Source organism: Myotis davidii, unplaced genomic scaffold (assembly GCF_000327345.1).
Source record: "Myotis davidii unplaced genomic scaffold, ASM32734v1 scaffold57, whole genome shotgun sequence".
NCBI classification, from domain to species: domain Eukaryota; kingdom Metazoa; phylum Chordata; class Mammalia; order Chiroptera; family Vespertilionidae; genus Myotis; species Myotis davidii.
Genome location: NW_006289718.1, coordinates 1,656,388 through 1,673,814, shown reverse-complemented (window position 1 = coordinate 1,673,814; position 17,427 = coordinate 1,656,388). Strand labels below are relative to the sequence as shown.

General features: G+C 45.0%; 1 long non-coding RNA gene across 1 annotated transcript in view; it reads left to right on the top strand.

Moving 5' to 3' along the window:
* The window catches only part of LOC107182866, a 15,758-nt gene extending 1,689 nt beyond the window's left edge, over nucleotides 1–14,069 (top strand). Inside the window, exons 2-3 of the long non-coding RNA XR_001513624.1 lie at nucleotides 532–633; nucleotides 13,569–14,069. This is a non-coding gene — a long non-coding RNA (uncharacterized LOC107182866). The remainder of the gene's footprint in view (nucleotides 1–531; nucleotides 634–13,568) is intronic.
* Nucleotides 14,070–17,427: the final 3,358 nt, after the last annotated feature.

The window sequence follows — 17,427 nt, the reverse complement described above, 5'->3', positions numbered from 1 at the left end:
GGGGCTGCACCTAGGGATTGGGCCTGCCCTCTGCCACCCAGGAGCAGGCTTAAGCCAGCAGGGCGTTATCTCCCAAGGGGTCCCAGACTGGGAGAGGGCACAGGCTGGTCTGAGGGAACCCCTCTTCCCGCCGAGTGCACAAATTTTTGTGCACCGGGCCTCTAGTTTTAAATAACTCTGGCCGGGCTAAAATCACTTCCCCTGCCCTAAACTACAGGACTATGAGGATTCAGCCTGATACACTATGACCATTCATGCCCAGCATATTGTTGCAGCTCTTACATGCAGGGTCATCTCAGTCCACACAAAGATTTGGCATTTGAATTCTTGTTCCTTCTCCTACCTCCCCTCACTGATACTCAAGACGATAAAAAGCACAAACACACCTTTTGGATAGTCATAGAGTCAATAATTGTAGGAACTAAGACTCGAACCCAAGCCCTCTGCCTGGTCTAAATCCTATTGGTTTGTACTAAAACCCCAGCTGATCTGTTGGGCTTGGAAGAGAATTGTTACTACTATTCCTCCCAGGATGCTGTATGGGGCTTCCAGTCTGCAATTACCCAGGAAGACTCAGTGAAATGTATCACCGAGAAACTGTGGTGTGCTTTCCGTACAAACAGGAAGTGCTAAGTGAGTTTTGACAATTTCTCCTATAACTCCTCTTGATTACTGTTATTGGAATGTCTAAACTTTAAAAAATAATAAGTACCACTTAGGAGCAATTGTTATTTTAGCTGCAAATTAAGATCATAAGTCTTCTGTTTAAAAGGCAAACACGTGTTTAACGGAACACTTCCAAAGGCGCACGGCTGTGATTCCCTCACAGGCAACGGATGCTTGGGTGGAATTTTTCATCTGCAAATTAGGTTAGTTTATGGCAGAAAATGAAAAGTCATCACCAGACAGACCAAGAAATGGGGCCATTCTTTACCTGGAAGGAGCAATTAGCTGAAACATCTGTGGGGAAAATTTCTCTCTCGAATTTTGTCGGTTTTAAAAAGCTTTGAAAGAATCGCTCTAAAGTCTCAAGGACACGCCTAATTATGGCTTACCCCGGTGGCCACTCACAGCTGCCTGTTTACTCACCCTGAAGTGGGAGTTGCAGAAACACCTTGAATGAGGCCACACCCCATGAGGAGTCAATTCCATCCAGCACCTGGTTCCAGCTCACAACTTCCTTGTGCAGGGCTGGGCCCCTTCACTTACGTGATTCTACCTATACATAGGCAGGTGCCCTATCTACGAAAGGACAGGCTATCACTCTATCTTGTTCTCTGCTAAATCCCCCCACAGGGGACAGGACGCTTTCTTGGAACATTACCTCACTTGTTTAATTTTCTAGATAATTAGGAAAGATAGTAGGAGAACGGGAGCATTCTTCATAGTTACTGGACATTAGTCTGCTCATCAGATACAGGTTGGTTTTTCTTTATAAATGTTACTGATCACTTCAAAATGAACACACACACACACACACACACACACACACACACCCTCCAAGAAAACCAAAAAGACTCTTTTCCTCAAGACTGTGTATTCTGTTTAGCTCTGACCATTTTCATTTATGACAAGTTGGGTTCGTTCCATTTTAGTGGCAACTCCTTTAGGAAATGCTCTTTTAAAACCTGTGTTTGGAGAAATGAAGTTAATGGGCCAGAACTGGTTTATCATGAAATACTCATCAAGTCAGGAAATAAAGTTCAAACCCTTCTACCCTCAGGTGAAGGGGACCCGTTGGTAGGACACTGTCAGAGAACTATCTTAAAAGTCATTGTTTTAGTGCATGAAGAGAGTTCTAGAAGTAGTAAACTTGGATTCAGTACTATTGCCTCTTGCCATCTATAATTTAAGAAAGGGGGTAAGACATTTAATTCACTAAGTCTAATAAAATGGTCAATCATGTTAAATTACATGCAGAATTCAAGAGAGGCAGGAGTTACCCCCTCACCTCGCCCCACCAACACCTAATTTTTAAACACTCTCCTAATGTGTAATAGCATTTTGGAAAGCTAGAAGGACTTGGGTTCTATATGAAAGAAGCAGAATGGTTTGCCTCTCCCCAATCTAGGGCTCTCTGTACCCAGAAAAGGGTCCATTCATTCGGAATGCGAGCCCTTACTCCCCCAGAGGGAGCTGGGCAATGACCCACACCTGCTTTCCCAGGTCCTAGTTTCAATACTCCTTACCAGCCACCACACTACCTGTCAGCAGTATATGCCCACACGTTACAATGAACTAGATCTCAGTTTACTCCGCACTCCTTACAGTTTAGGTTAATGTCTTTCTGATGAGATTTGGGAATGGTTAATCATTGCCCTGGTCCATTGATTCTCATCAGCTTTCACTTCAGAATATTACACTTAATAACCTACCTGGAACACCAACAAGGGACCGTGCATCCAGGCCACCTTGCCTATAGCTCTATTAGAATATTTCTACTGAGTGGAATATTAGCTTATTTTAAGACTGTCTCTTCCAGCAGAATCCCCTTGAAGACAGAAAATATACCTTATTCTTGTCTTGCACACATGTGTGTACAGTGAGCAAATTATTGAATAAATGCTTAAATTCTTCTACTTGGAAGCACAAACAGGGACATAGCAACCTGCTATAATGCATTTATTCAATCATTCATTCTTTTATTCTATCAATATTTAAATTGCACAGGAGACATGAAGAGGAATAAAACAAGTATGACCTCTGCTCTTAGGATGTTTGTGGTTAATGGAGGAGACAGAATTTGAACAAGTAATCACACAAGTAAATATCCAATTGCAAACTGTGACAAAGTAAATGAAGAAAAGGAAGGGCAGTAAAGGACCTTGAGACACTGAGGAAGGGATTATATTTATTCTGAGATTGAAAGAATGAGTAGGAATTAGCCAGGAGGAGAGAGAAGGAGAAGACAAAGTTTTCTAGGTACTGGGAACAGCATGTGCAAAGGTCCTGAGGTGGGAAAGCACTTGATGCTTCAAGGAATTGATAGGTCAGTGTGACTAGAATTTAGCAAGAAGAAGGTGAAGTAGGAGCAATATGGGGATCTAATTTCTCCTTTTCCCTGAATATCCTGAAAGTATCCTTATTTAAAAATAACAAAATGAAATCAAGCAAAGCTTTGTACACCAGCTGCAGGGTTTTAATTCTGTTCTCGGGGCAATAGAAAGCCTCTGAGCAGGAGAGTGGCAGCACCAGATCTGCATTCAAAAAGGACATTCTCCCTGTGATAGCCTGGGGGAGGAAAAAGGAGGAAGTAAGAGCAATAGTGATTGGCCAGAGGGCCACTGGAAGTCAGTGGGGTCACTGGACAGAGTGGGGATGAAAGATAGGTTTGCTATGATGTTGGAGGTAACTCTCAAGGTCTTGGGTGATGGATTTCATATGTGGTGAGGGCATTCTTCAAGCTACCCTAGACCCCCCCCCCTGGGCAGGCCTGGGATAGGAGAATTGTTTGATGATGCACATTAACAAGCCCCAAGGTGTCCCCCTGGATCCCAGTTCCGGCACAAGCTGCACACACACTACCCCAGCCCTTGCCACAAGGTCCTACGCTAATCCAGGTCCTGGCCCCACTGAAGGAAGCAGATGTTTGAGTGAACCAGGCACTGGGTCTTGTGAACAGATGTCAAGCAGGGTGCACCCCTCCACCCCTGGGGTTTCCATATGAGAAGCCCCTCCTCCACCCCACCGACTTGACAAGCTCAGTTTTGCCAATGACTGACTCTCAAATGTCACACAGACAGTGAAATCTAATCTCTCCTCTTCCTGGAGTGGCCCATAAACATCCTTCCTTTAAAACAACCAAATGAAAGCCCTGCTTCCCACTGTGAGTTCTGGCCTTGGCTGCTCCAACTGTCAGGGCCACAGCGGAGGGCCTCTGGCCTCCCAAGCTTTCCCCCTGTGCTGTGCATTCCCCCTGCTCCACCCTGACATGCTCAGCTCTTCTTCAGACACCCTTTGATACCCATTTCCCTTTTATATGGCCCCCATTGTCGAAAGCAGTTTGTTTGTTTTTTCCCTGCTGGAGACCAATCCAAATTCTTCTGCTTCTCACCCCGACCCCTGGATCCTCTCCCAAACCCCAAGTGCTCACTCCTCACAGTCCCCAGCCTGCATTCCACAGCGCCAGCCCTACTCTGCAAGATGCCCCCGCTTTCCCTTCTGTTAATATACAACAGTCCTCACAACCTTTTCTTGCTTGGCCCTCTCCCTTCCATGGTGGAATTTTACAAAATCAGATCCTCCAGTTAAGGGACCGGATGCTTTCCTAAGAGGGACCACCAGATGTGTTTCAAAGCCCCAGGAGAGACCCCATTCCTCTATTTCAGAATGAGTGTGTACTCTGAATCCAAATGTCTCTTAATTTTGGATGCTCAATGGATTACAGTTACACAGAAAACTACTGAGTGCCTACTGTATGCTTCGCAGAGAGATCTGCATCAGAGGGAGCACATCTCCCTCCCTCTTAAGTCCTTCCACTGATTTCAGGTGGGGAACTGGAGATGGGTGCTCTGGAGGGGAGTACGGGGAGGAGGAAGCTGTGTCCTGGCTAACCACAGGAAGGCACAGGGGGACCCTGGCTGTCCTCCCCTCAGGGGCGGGGCTGAGTACTTGGCAACAGAGGACTGGCACTGAGCTCATGGGCTGGGGGTCAGGGGAACCATAGCCATGACTTCGGCCGCCTGATAATTGAGAGTTAACTGGATGCAAACTTGGGGTTATCCAGCAGCTCTTTTATCTCCTCCCATCCCTCCCTCTTAGTAAACTGAGGGCCAAGAGTGACATCCACATGCATGATGAAAACCAGGGGTTTACATCAAAGAGAGGGTGGTGCACCCAGCAGCAGAGCCCTCCCCACATCGAGCCGGCTGTGCCACACAACCACAACCACCATCGCAGACACCAGGGCCACAGGAAGGACCACCAGGGTCCAGCACCCGTTCCTTCTCAGTGCCTGGGCCTCTCCACACTGCGGAGACTCCGCCTGCCACTGGGAGGAGACCTCTGAGATCCAAAAGCAGCAGGTGCAGATGGCTCAGAGGTCCGTTTTAATTCGCAGGGCATTCCCACTGCCCTGCCAACTCACCCTCAGGCTGATGTCCTGGCAACGCCCCTCAGAACTGATCCCAGACACCACAGCCAGCAAAGAGCTCTACCAAGGCAACACCAAGATCATCTGCATGCAGGGGAGAGGCCACCCCATCCTGCCCATTTACACAGGCAAGTGTGTCCTGAGGCTGGGACCTAAAACGCCCTCTGCAAGCACCACAGTTTTATGGAACCGAAGAGGAATGACAACAAACTCCGTAGATCAGAGGAAGGAGGAGGGGTCTGTTCCCTCCCCCTGATGCTCACACTCCAGTTACAAAATAATTCACTAACTTGTTTAATATCCTTGCAACTCCAGGCACCCTGAGTCCAGAAAACTTAATTCTGTGCTAGAAGAAAGGCGGATCTTAGATCAACACGGCTGCACTTGGGCAGGTGGGAAAAGACACACCTGTTCTCATCTCCCGCTTCCATACTCACCTGCCATCTTCCTGCGCTTCTTCACTGCCAAACCAGCATCCCTCTCACGGTTGGCTATGCACAAAATGTCCTTCTGTTCCCCCAGTCACATCAAAGCACCTTCACGCTATGCAGATAGGTCATCGAGGGAATGAAGAAAATTAACAAACCCACCTAGGTTATCTCTATTAAAATTAGCCCCTCAGCCTGTAGGCTCTGTCAGTTTCCGCAGAACACAAACTCTGACAAGTCTGTTGGAAACTCTTAACCTTTCCGGGTTCTGTCGACAGCTTGCAAACACAACAGGAGGGTGGTGCCTTTGAGTTCTGTCTTTTCCTTTGAAATAGAGGAGGTATCAGGGTTTGGTCATTAGCAACTTTCACATTTATCTCCATCCCCCTGCTCATCACACAGGGCCACCTAGGGAGCATGCAACCACTTTACTGAATAAAGACTGATATCTTTCAATCACCTGTAAGGCCCTGGTTAGGTTTTAGTTCTTGTCTACTTCTCCATTCATATCTTACCCTCATCCTCTGTTAATATAAAACAGTCCACCCAAACTCTTCTTGCTTGACCCTCTCCCTTCTGTGGTAGAATTATACAAATTCAGGACCTTTAGTCCCACTAAAGGCTATCTCTTCAATTTTCTAAACAGGTCAAAGTTCCACCTGCCACAGGGTCTTTGCATATGCTATTCCTCTGCATGGAGTCCTCTTCTCATTCAGTCGTTTCTCATCCTTGGGAGTCTTAACTCAAAAGCCACTTCCACAGACAAGGAAAGGGCTTACATTTGCCCTCTCTTATTCTTACACATTTATTTTGATGTATATTCCACAGTTGGTACTTAAATATAGTACCTATGAAATTTAACTAATCTCTATTTTCCCCACCAAAGTTTCATGAGAGCTGAAACAATGTACATTGTGTTCCAATACAAAACTTGGTACATAATGATGTGCTCCAAGTGTTTATAATTAAAAAAATTAATTAATTAATAATTTGATGTCATTCCTCAAGTTAAAAATTTTCCAGTGGCTCCCACGACATTTTGTGAAGTCTGAAATTTTTCAAAACCTTCATAATCCCACCAAAAGAGAGGAATTCAAAATTTCTTATCAATCCCCCAAAGGTACTCTCCTCTCCTGCCAAGGTCATTGCCTTGGTCATGGCTTCTCATCTGAAATTACTTTTCTCCCATCTGCCCATTCAACCCTAGTTACCTATGAAGGTGCAGCTACATAGCAGGCAACCTAATGCAGTTATAGGAGTGCAACCCTGGATCAAAGTCCTAGGTTCAAATTGTGCTTTCACTATTTACTATTTGTGTGACCGTGACCAAGCCATTTCAATGCTCTGTGCTTCTTTTACAAGATGGAAAAAACAGTTTTTATAATACTATGGAGAGAGTTGAATAAAATGGCATTTTCCAAGGACTGAAGACATTTCCTGGAAAATAATAGATATGGGGTGACCACCAGCTCTCATCACACAAAACACTTCCATTCTTCAAATTAGCCCATCATAAACTAAAGCCCTCATGCCTACAAGCTGACATGCTGCAGGAGCAGCATGGGCCAAGTTCATGTACAAAATTAGTTGCCAGGAAAATCAAGGGTTATTGTCACTAGCTGGCACAGAGACTCATAATAGGCACCTGAGTTCATTCTCACTGGGGTCCAGCAGAGGTGGGCCTACTCTCTGTGACCACAAAGCAGCTCATGTTACAAAGATTTCTTTCTCAAAGTGTCCAACAAAATACTAGTTTCAATCAAAGCTTAGCATTCTGTGATTATGGCCATTTTGTTCAATAATAAAGAGTATTTAGCCAGCATCTGCTCCATGTTCAACATTCCAGTAGAAGATGCAGAAATATTAAACAGGGACTTTTCCCACAAGGCACTACTAATAGTACAACCAGAGAGAGAAATACCTTGATAGTGTGAGACAGTACAGAATTCAGTGTTAACCTAGGAGATACAGGCTAAGTGCAGAGGAGAAAAAGAATCATTCATCCGTTTAACAAACATCTATTAAGTACCTACCAAACAACAGGCAATGATTATTTTTTAATTTAGTTTTAGAGGAAGAGGAAGGGAGAGAAAAAGAGAGAGAGAGAGAGAGAGAAAGAGACAAAGAGAGAGAGAGAGAGACATTGATGTGAGAGAGAAACATGGATTTGCTGTCTCCTGCACGCTCCCTACCAGGCACTGAACCTGAAACCTGGACATATGCCCTGACCAGATAATCAAACCAGCATCCTTTAGGTGCATGTATGACACCCAACTGACAGAGCCAAACCGGCCATGATAGCAGGCAATGATTTTAAAAAATCCATCCATGACTACTCTTCAGGCCCTCATAACACTCACCCGCTTTGATTCCCCCTCCTCTCCATCCATCCATATCCAGGCTTTGGTCAGATCACATCTCCCCCATGAATCCTTCCTTCACCATCCTGGGTCAGTTCTACCTTCCCCCATCCACACCTTATAAAAATGTTGTATTTTGCATATACTCTTTCAATACTGCTTGGCCTGTGCTGCTAAACACAGTCATCTTTTACTGCATAGCTCTACTTCCCTTTTTCTCAGTTCATATTTTCTCCATCTAGTTAAGAACTCCAGGAGGCCATGGGCCCTCAAATCTTCTGCAGATTGAAAATGAATGCATTTTTATTTGAGTCAAAGTAGGTCTTTGTAAGAGCAACTGAAAGCAGACCAAGGGGGTAAGGATGGCAAGTAAGCTTTATGGTCAAGGAGATATGTGCCAGGTCCGGTCCTTTCCTCAGGCCCATTTAAGACAGAGTCTTCTTGGAACCCTTCCTCCCCTCCTACACAATCTTCCTGAACAAGATCACTGAACAGCCAGCACCCACCCACCTGGGCCCTGGCCACATTCATTCCCCAAGTTGGCGTAATTACTTGCTACATCCAATGGGCTGGAATCACCTCTGCCTGGTCCTAATACACCCACCAACCAAATCTAAATGTGCAGGAGACCACAGACAGAGAAGAACACGAGCTATTTCTGCATGACTGGCTACTTGAACCAAGTCACAAAGGCCTCCCAATGCAAGTAAGACCATCTAAGAAGGAAGACATTTAAAAATCATTAGTGGCAGCTTTGCCAATATGTACAAAACGAGAGTACTTTCTCTTATGTTTAAAGGAAGTCCACTATTCTCCATTTCCCAGAAAGCTCTTTGTTCTTTTCCTCTAAATTATTCCTCACCTTGGGCAAGTTGGTAGGAACGTGAGAAAAATTACATTAAATCAGTCATCCTTGAGATCAAAATAGATTAGGACAGGGGTTCTCTTTCTTTAAAATAGCTCTTCAAAGAGAAAGCAAAAGAACTTAAGGGAAGTAAAAGTTGTCAAACACCCTCAAGCACTTTAGAAACACCTAAGATCTGCACACTATTGATATGTTAATTAAAATTTACTTTTATCTAGGATAGGTGTTTGCTGGTCATGGTCCCATTACCCTGTGGCACTTTTGGCTTCTTAAATAAAATTTCATTTCTTGAAAAACATTAGAAAAGTCTTCCTCTTCTCTATGTCAGATCGGCTTCCTCTCCCTCACTTCAATGTAGAGACTTCATTCTAGTTTGCTAATATTACACAGCTGATGACCAGATTCCCAGAGAGAACATACAATCCACAAAGTTCATCCACTACCAGCTGTCCGCTAGATCAGGAACCAACCACCCCAGACAAGAGAAGGTGAAAGTTTGACTTTTTAATAGTGAGTGGTTAATAACTGTGCTGACAAGCAGCCAGAGAGGGGCCTTCCTAGAATTTAAAACATCTAGAGAAGGGAATTCTGTCAGCATAATCTATTTCAATAATGCACAGCCCTCACTGCTGAAAATCTGTCCTACTAAACATAAATCCCTTGGGACCGTTTAACTCGGATTCTGTTCCAGGTAAGATGCCCTTGCTGGGTTCTCGAAATTTCTTCTTTGCATTGGTCTTAGAATCAGGAATGAAGGTCATGCAAAACAGGAAATTTAAACCATCAAGTGTCAAAACCAAATTTAAAACTGTCTACAAGTGCATTCTGAGTTTGAAGTGAGTCAATGCTATTTTGTGATATTCGTACACATCTTTTTTTTTTTTTTTTTTGCTTTATGGGAACACAACACAGCGACGCCCATTCATTGTCACATTGTCTTTGACTGCTTTCCTGCTAGAGTGGCAGGCACAGTGTTACCCACAAACCCTAAAATGTTTACTATTTGGCCATTTACAGAAAGAGGGTGTAGATCCTTGCTACCACCAAAAGGTACCAAGAAATGTACAGTATCAAAAATCTATAATAGCCCTAGGCAGTTTGGCTTAATGTATAGAGCATCAGCCGGGGACTAAGGGCTCCCGGGTTTGATTCTGGTCACGGGCACATGCCTGGGTTGTGGGCCCGATCCCCAGTTGGGGGCATGCAGGAGGCAGCCGATCAATGATTCTCTCTCATCATTGATGTTTTTCTCTCTCTCTCTCCCCCTTTCCCTTCCTCTTTGGAAATTAATAAAAATATATTTTTAAAAATCTATAATAATAAAAGCATAATATACTAATTAGACTGGATGACCTTCTGGATGAAACTGCAGCAGTGGGGGCCAAGGCAGAGGTGGCTGCTGCGGGTGGCAGGTGCCAAGTCAGAGGCCCCGGCAGCTGGGGGCCAAACCCCTTACACGAATTTTGTGCATCAGGCCTCTAATACTAGCATAATTCCCAAAGAGAACACTTTGGATATCTTAAAAAACTGAGGCCAACTGTTGTATGGTTAATTCAACAGTGGTCATTATGAAACCCTCCAAAGAACCTTAAAATCACTTTGCATCACCTAATTTGCCATCATGTGACATGCCTCATGAAAAATTAGGAATGTGCAATCACTTCCTATAAAAAGCAGCAAACAGCAGCACCATATCATAACATTAACAGATAACCATAGGCACTGTGCCAAACATGAACACATAAACATGAGGGCAGGGTTTGTCACTTGTTTCACTGTTGAATCCTCAGTACTTAGAACAATGAGTAGCCCTGTTCTAAAACAAAACAAAAAAAAAAGCAAACAAAAATAAGCAAAAAACTTTGAGTTCAAGTCCCAGTGTTGGTAAGGATGAGGAGTGATGAAATCAAATACATAGCTGGTGCTATGGTAAAATGGTGGAACCATTCTGGAGATTTGGCTGTTAAATAAAAATAAATTAAGTAAATGTTAAATGCTTGCCTACCCTATCAACTGGAAATTTCACTCTTACTAGTAGATATTACTCACAAAGATGAAAATATTATATATCTCAGAATGCTCACAGCCATTTATTTATAACTAGAGGCCTGGTGCATGAAATTCATGCACAGGTAGGGTGCTAGGCCTGGCAGGCAATCAGGGCCGATCTGTGGGGCGACTGGTGGGACAATAAGGGGACCCCCACTGGAACCTGCATTGGCTGGCCTGGGGCCTGTGGGCTGGGGGAAGCTCCTGCATTGAGCATCTGCCCCCTGGTGGTCAATGTGCACCATAGCAACCAGTTGTTCCACCTGGTCATTCCTCAGTTTGGTCGATTTGCATATTAGGCTTTTATTATATAGGACTAGAGGCCCGGTGCACAAAAATTTGTACACTCGGGGAGGAGGGGGGCGTCCTTCAGCCCGGCCTGTGCCCTCTCACAGTCTGGGACCCCTCAGGAGATAACGCCTTGCTGGCTTAGGCCTGCTCCCAGGTGGCAGAGGGCAGGCCTAATTCCTAGGTGCAGCCCCCCACTGTCACACTCAGGGCAGAGCTGATGGGGAGGTTATGGCTCTACCCCATTACACACAAAGCAGGGCCCATGGGATGGGGGGATTGGGGCGCCGCACCCTGTCACACACAGAGCCACAGGGCGATCAGGGGGTTGGGGAGCTCCCCCCTATCAGGCACAGAGCAGGGCCAATCAGGGGGTTGGGGCACCTTCCTCTGTCCAGAACAGAGCAGGGCAGATAGGGAGGTTGTGGCCCCGCCCCCTGTCACACACAGAGCTGCAGGGCGATCAGGAGGTTTTGGCGCTGCCCACTGTCACACTGATCCCAGTGCTGGGAGGCCTCTTGGCTCCGCTGATCCTGGTGCTGGGAGGCATATTACCCTTTTACTATATAGGGTAGAGGCTTGGTGCACGGGTGGGTGCCAGCTGGTTTGCCCTGAAGGGTGTCCTGGATCAGGGTGGGGGTCCCCATTGGGGTGCCGCAGGTATCGTGTTTGTTTGGGTTCTATAATCTTGTATCAACTCTAGCTCTGAGATCCGGCTGCTGAAAACGGGGTTTCTGGGGTTTTGTTTAGCTTCTATATTTGTTACGATGTTTCAAACTGCAGGCTCAGAGGCTGGCAAGGCAGGTGGGGAATGTTACAGTCCTCCATCACTGAAGCAAGCAAGCCTCGTGTTCAGTTTAAGATGCCTGGCTGCTGGCCACCATCTTGGTTGGCAGTTAATTTGCATATCACCCTGATTAGCCAATGGGAAGGGTAGCAGTGGTATGCTAATTACCATGTTTCTCTTTTATTAGATAGGACTAGAGGCCCAGTGCACAAAAGTCGTGCATGGGTAGGGTCACTAGCTTCTGGGGGCTGCCCTCTGCGAGCTAAGGCCTTCCTTCATTCCATGCCACCCTTTGGTGGTCAGCACACATCATAGCGAGCGGTTGAACTCCCAGTCAAAGGGACAATTTGCATATTAGGCTTTTATTATATAGACAGCCCCAACCTGGAAATATTCCAAATCTTCCCACCAGGAGCACAGATAATTATTTGATGTTAACCAATCAGTGTAACACTACTTAACAATGGAAAGAATTGAGCTATGAATAGATAAAAAACATGGATGGATCTCACAAAAATGACGTTGAGTAAAAAAAGCTAGACACGAGAGAGTACTGTATGATTCAGTTCATAGAAAGATCTAGAACAGGCAGAACTCATATATGCTTAAAAATATAAAAAATGTGGTGCCTCTGGAAAGGAAAACTTCACCTGGAAGTGCTACAACAAAACTTTCTGTGGTGCTGGAAATACTCTGCTTCTGGTCAGTGCACTGCTGGGTCGTTGTATTTATTAAACTCATCAAATCGTGCACTTAAAAAACAAAAAAAAAAAGAAAAAAACATCACCCCCAAAATATTTGAGGGATGAATAGAGGCTACTTCTCACAAAAATGCCATGGAGTTTTTGCTGGTATTAGGCAAAGTGGAAAATGGAGACTTGAAGCCAGGTGTTTTCATTTTCTTGATACTTACATCATTGCCCCTGTTAACATGTGGTTCAGTCAGAAAGCCCTGGTCCAGCCCATCTTGTTTCCAATTCAATAAATACCCTTTGGCAATGAGATAACTAACTGTAACCTGATTAAGTGGTTAGTAATTTTATTGGGGTTGATTTACTTAACACTGTATTAGAAACAACAATAAAATTTTAACCCCCCCCACACACTATATATAGTGCTTTTTGCCTGTAGCACACACAAAATAGTATCATTGTTAAAATCATAGCTCTGAAAGACTGCTCATGGATCGCATCTTCATTCCATCAATGCTTGCTATGTGATTTTGGGTGGTTCAGTTTCTCCATCTGTAAATGGGGACAATTACAGTACCCAGCTAAGAGGGTGTTGCACAGTCACAGTGCTTGTCACATAGTAAGTACTAATATACACTTGTAGTGACTTTTATTATATTTACTTAATTCTATGAGTGGAAAGATAAGAAACTGGCCCCTGAGGCAATTAGTGAGTAATATAATCTAATCCTATGTGTTGGTAGAGCTGATGGTTAGAGACCACAATCATCTATAAATCCTAGAGCACCCCCCACGCATACTTCCCTTGGTTAATTTTATCCATCCTTCATGTATTAGCTGAAATGTCACTTCTCCAACCAACCCATTCTCAGACTGGGTCATCATCCACCAACAATGCCCACACTCCTGCACTGCCCTTCCATAGATTCATCACTCCTGTAATTGGTTCTGAGATAGACTTTCAACCACTCATGTGCAGCTGTTTGCTTCTGTCTTGTCTACTACAGCTTCACACAGGAGACCTCTGTACCTTCTTGTGGACTGAATGACTGTGCAGTGTGGACCCCGAAGGAAGGAGAGACTGCTGTGCTCTTAAAGTCTGTGAAGAGGTGGACCAGAGGCAGTGAGAGAGTAAAATGAAGAACGCTGAACTGTCTATAGGTCTTGGCAGTATTTTGTTTGTTTTGTTTTGTTGTGTGTGTGTGTGTGTGTGTGTGTGTGTGCATGTATGTGTGTTTAAGGTAAGAAACAACAGTAACATGTGATTTTTTAAAAAGAATGTACAGAGCTTGTCCTCAAATCTCAAAACCTCCTTTACGTGGCTATGGAGGATGTCTAGCAGGGTTTCTCTTTTGTTGAGGTGGAAGCAGAGGTTATTGGCAAGCACCCCGCTGTCTGGGAACTGGTCCCTTCCCACGTCTCTGACAATAACCAGAGTACATTCCTCAAGGAGGAGAAAACTTTGGGAGGGAGATTTTCTTTTTGCCCAATGTTGATTTGGTGATTAAAGGCAATACTATAAAATAAACTTTTACCTCTGTTAATTCAAATATGGCTCTTGATTTGTAACTATTCTTGTCAAGATCATCCTATATAATAAAGAGGTAATATGCAAATTGACCATCATGCCCTCACACAAGATGGCCGTCCCCATGTGGACACAAGAATGCTGCCCCCATGTGGTCAAAAGATGGCCACCACAAGATGGCCTGCAGGGGAGGGCAGTTAGGGGTGATCAGGCCAGCAGGGAAAGGCAGTTAGGGCCAACCAGGCCTGCAGGGGAGGGCAATTAGGGGCAACTAGACCAGCAGGGAAGGGCAGTTGGGGGCTTCGGGCCTGCAGGGGAGTGGTTAGGGGGTGATCATGCTGGTAGGCAGAAGTTGTTAGGGGCAATCAGGCAGGCAGGCAGGCGAGCAGTTGGGAGCAAGCAGTCCTGGATTGTGAGAGGGATGTCCCACAGGGATAGGGCCTAAACTGGCAGTCAGACATCCCCCGAGAGGTCCCAGATTGGAGAGGGTGCAGGCTGGGCTGAGGGACACACACCCCCCTGCAGTGCATGAATATCGTGCACCGGGCCTCTAGTTTACATATAAGTATCCAATCTCTTCCTTATGCTCTCTACTGAGCAGTTGTTAACGTCAGAAATCTTGGCTCTCACTAAAGTACCAGGGTTCTCTGAAGAGTCTCCTCTTGTCTTGTTGCTCAGGACATTATCAAGTATGCTCATATTCAGGTGAAAGCATAAACCTTGTCTCCATTTTTCTATCAGAAATAGACATTTTTAAAAACTAAGGAAAAAGGATGAGTCATAATATGCAATGCAGATGAGTGTATTTTATAAAAGGGAAAGAACAAATTATAATCCCTTTGGCATACCATTCATTAAGAAAATTCTTCCTGAGGATTATGAGTTTTAAATCATTTATTCATTCATTCAATGTAACTAATATTTGTTGTGCATTCAATTATTCATCCATTCATTTCAACTAACTTATCAAGTACGCTCTATGTGCAAGGCTCCTGCCAGGTGTGGGAGTTTGAGGGCTTGGATTCAACATGTACCTGAATAACTGTACCAGGGGAGGCAGAGATGACATAACGTGTACTGCTCAGAGTATGCCTTGCGAACAGCGCTGGTCCCCAGCCTGGTTATTGCCAGTCTGGGACAAGACAGAAAGCAAAAGTAAGCCTTGAAAACCTTTCACATAAATTTGACAGTCTAGTTTTATGTCTGGTGCCTCTCATAATACATAATTGGGACTTGCATGTTTTAATTGCTTTTTTCTTTTTAATTATATCTTCTAAGAGTATTGCTCCACAGTGGACTGAAGGTGGAAGAAGTCGGAGGAGCCTTGCTGGAGGACAGGGTAGGTGCACAAAGCCCAGGAGAGGGGGAGCAAGAGAGTGAGCGCACTTGCAGTCTGGCAGGGAGCCGTGGGAAGGGGTGGCACAAGAGCAAAGTCTGAAGCAACTGCTGAGGTCTGGAGGCAGAGACGGGAGGAAAGGCCTTTTTAGGCAAGGTGAAAGGTGGAGGGCAGGAAATGGAAGGGCTTCTACAGGTACAGTACATATTTAGGGCAGGTGAATAATAAGCTAATAATAGTGGCTAACATTTATAGACTACTTACTGTGAGCTGGGCTCTATGCTGAGAATTATCTCATTTGTTCCTTCTAACTACCTGCAGGGACAGTGATTTGTGAAAATGGTTTCCTGACAGACGAAGGCTATTCAGTCAGAGGAGAGGGTGCACCTTGGGAAGAAGGGAAGACAGGGCCATTCACATGCCGAGGGGCACCAACTCCATGGCCTCTGGCTGGATGAGGGTGTGGGACGAAGCAGATTTGTAAATATTCTGTTTAAACCAAGGGCATAGAGTTGTCCTGCAGGTTGTTTGGAATGGTGATAGGAGCCAACGAATGAATGGGCAGGTGAGCAACAGCATGGGCTCCCCAGGTCCAGCAAGACCTTGTTGCTGCAGACCCCTTCTCAGGGACCTTGGGGCAGCTCTGCTGAGCTGGGCTGCATCTGGCACCTGACCCCCCTATGAGTAGCCAGCTCACATCACATGGGCAAGATTTGCTACGTCTGGCTAGTTAAATACAGAGCTTAATCTAAATTTACAAGATGTGTTTAAAAGCAAGCTCTGCACTTGCTTTTAAATAAGTGTGATGGCATTTGTATCTTGACTGGAACTCAGGCCTGGCTGCCTCCAGAGAGACCAGAAGGGAGACCAGCACAGTGGGTTGGGGCCAGGAGATAGAGGGGCTCAGGGTGTGAACTGGGAGCTGAGGACAGTAAGGACCTCTAATGCAGATGGATGGAGCATAAAAATCGTACGGGAGGCTCCTTACTGCCACAGAGAACATTCATTGACTGGGCAGGATGATACTGTGGGAAATGACAAAGTTACTCATGTGGCCCCAGGCAAGGTCCTCTTGAGGAATGAAAGACAGCCTGAAATAATAGCGGTCAGCGCTTCCTAAAGCAGGTGCCTAAGATGCCTGTAGTCATTTTGCAGACAGGGCCTTAAAATGTCTAGCTAGCCCTAGCCAGTTTGGCTCAGTAGATAGAGTGTCGGCCTGCAGACTGAAGGGTCCCGGCTTCAATTCAGGTCAAGGGCACATGCCTGGTTATGGGCTCAATCCCCTGTAGGGGCATGCAGGAGGCAGCCAATCAATGATTCTCTCTCATCATTGATGTTTCTATCTTTCTCTCCCTCTCCCTTCCTCTCTGAAATCAATATATATATATATATTTTTTTTTTAAAAGAAATGTCTAGCTAGAAATTTCCTGAGCCTGCTTTGAAACAAGTCATAGTCACAATAGAATACATAAATAAAAATAATGTATATAATTTATAATATTTAAAGTATACATATATACACATACATAAATTATATGTATACATATGCAAACACACACATATATAGCCCCCACACACCTTTTCTTGAAATACTGGACGCAGAAGGCATATTTGGTCTGGACTGCTTACCAATTTGTGAGACACCTCAGCACATTTTTAAGATGTCGAGCGCCACAAAAGCCATGTCCCTGTTATTGTGGTAAACTGGCCATCGTTGCCAAAGCAAAACTATAGACAGAGTTAACGATAGCAGCCACCTACAGCTGATGGTTGAGGGCCCAAATCAACGTTTTTCCATCTGAAACGGGAACATTACTCACTAGGGCTGGAAACCAGTTCCTGCTCCATGAAGCTAAATTCCTATGGCAGCAAGACAGTCCCCACAGAAGACCTTAAAGCAGAACTGTCATTCCGCAGAGTTCTCAGTTCAGCCAACGCAGCTTTAGGTTTACACTTAACTGGGAGGCTGAAACTCTGGCTCACCGCAGGGGCACCGAGACCT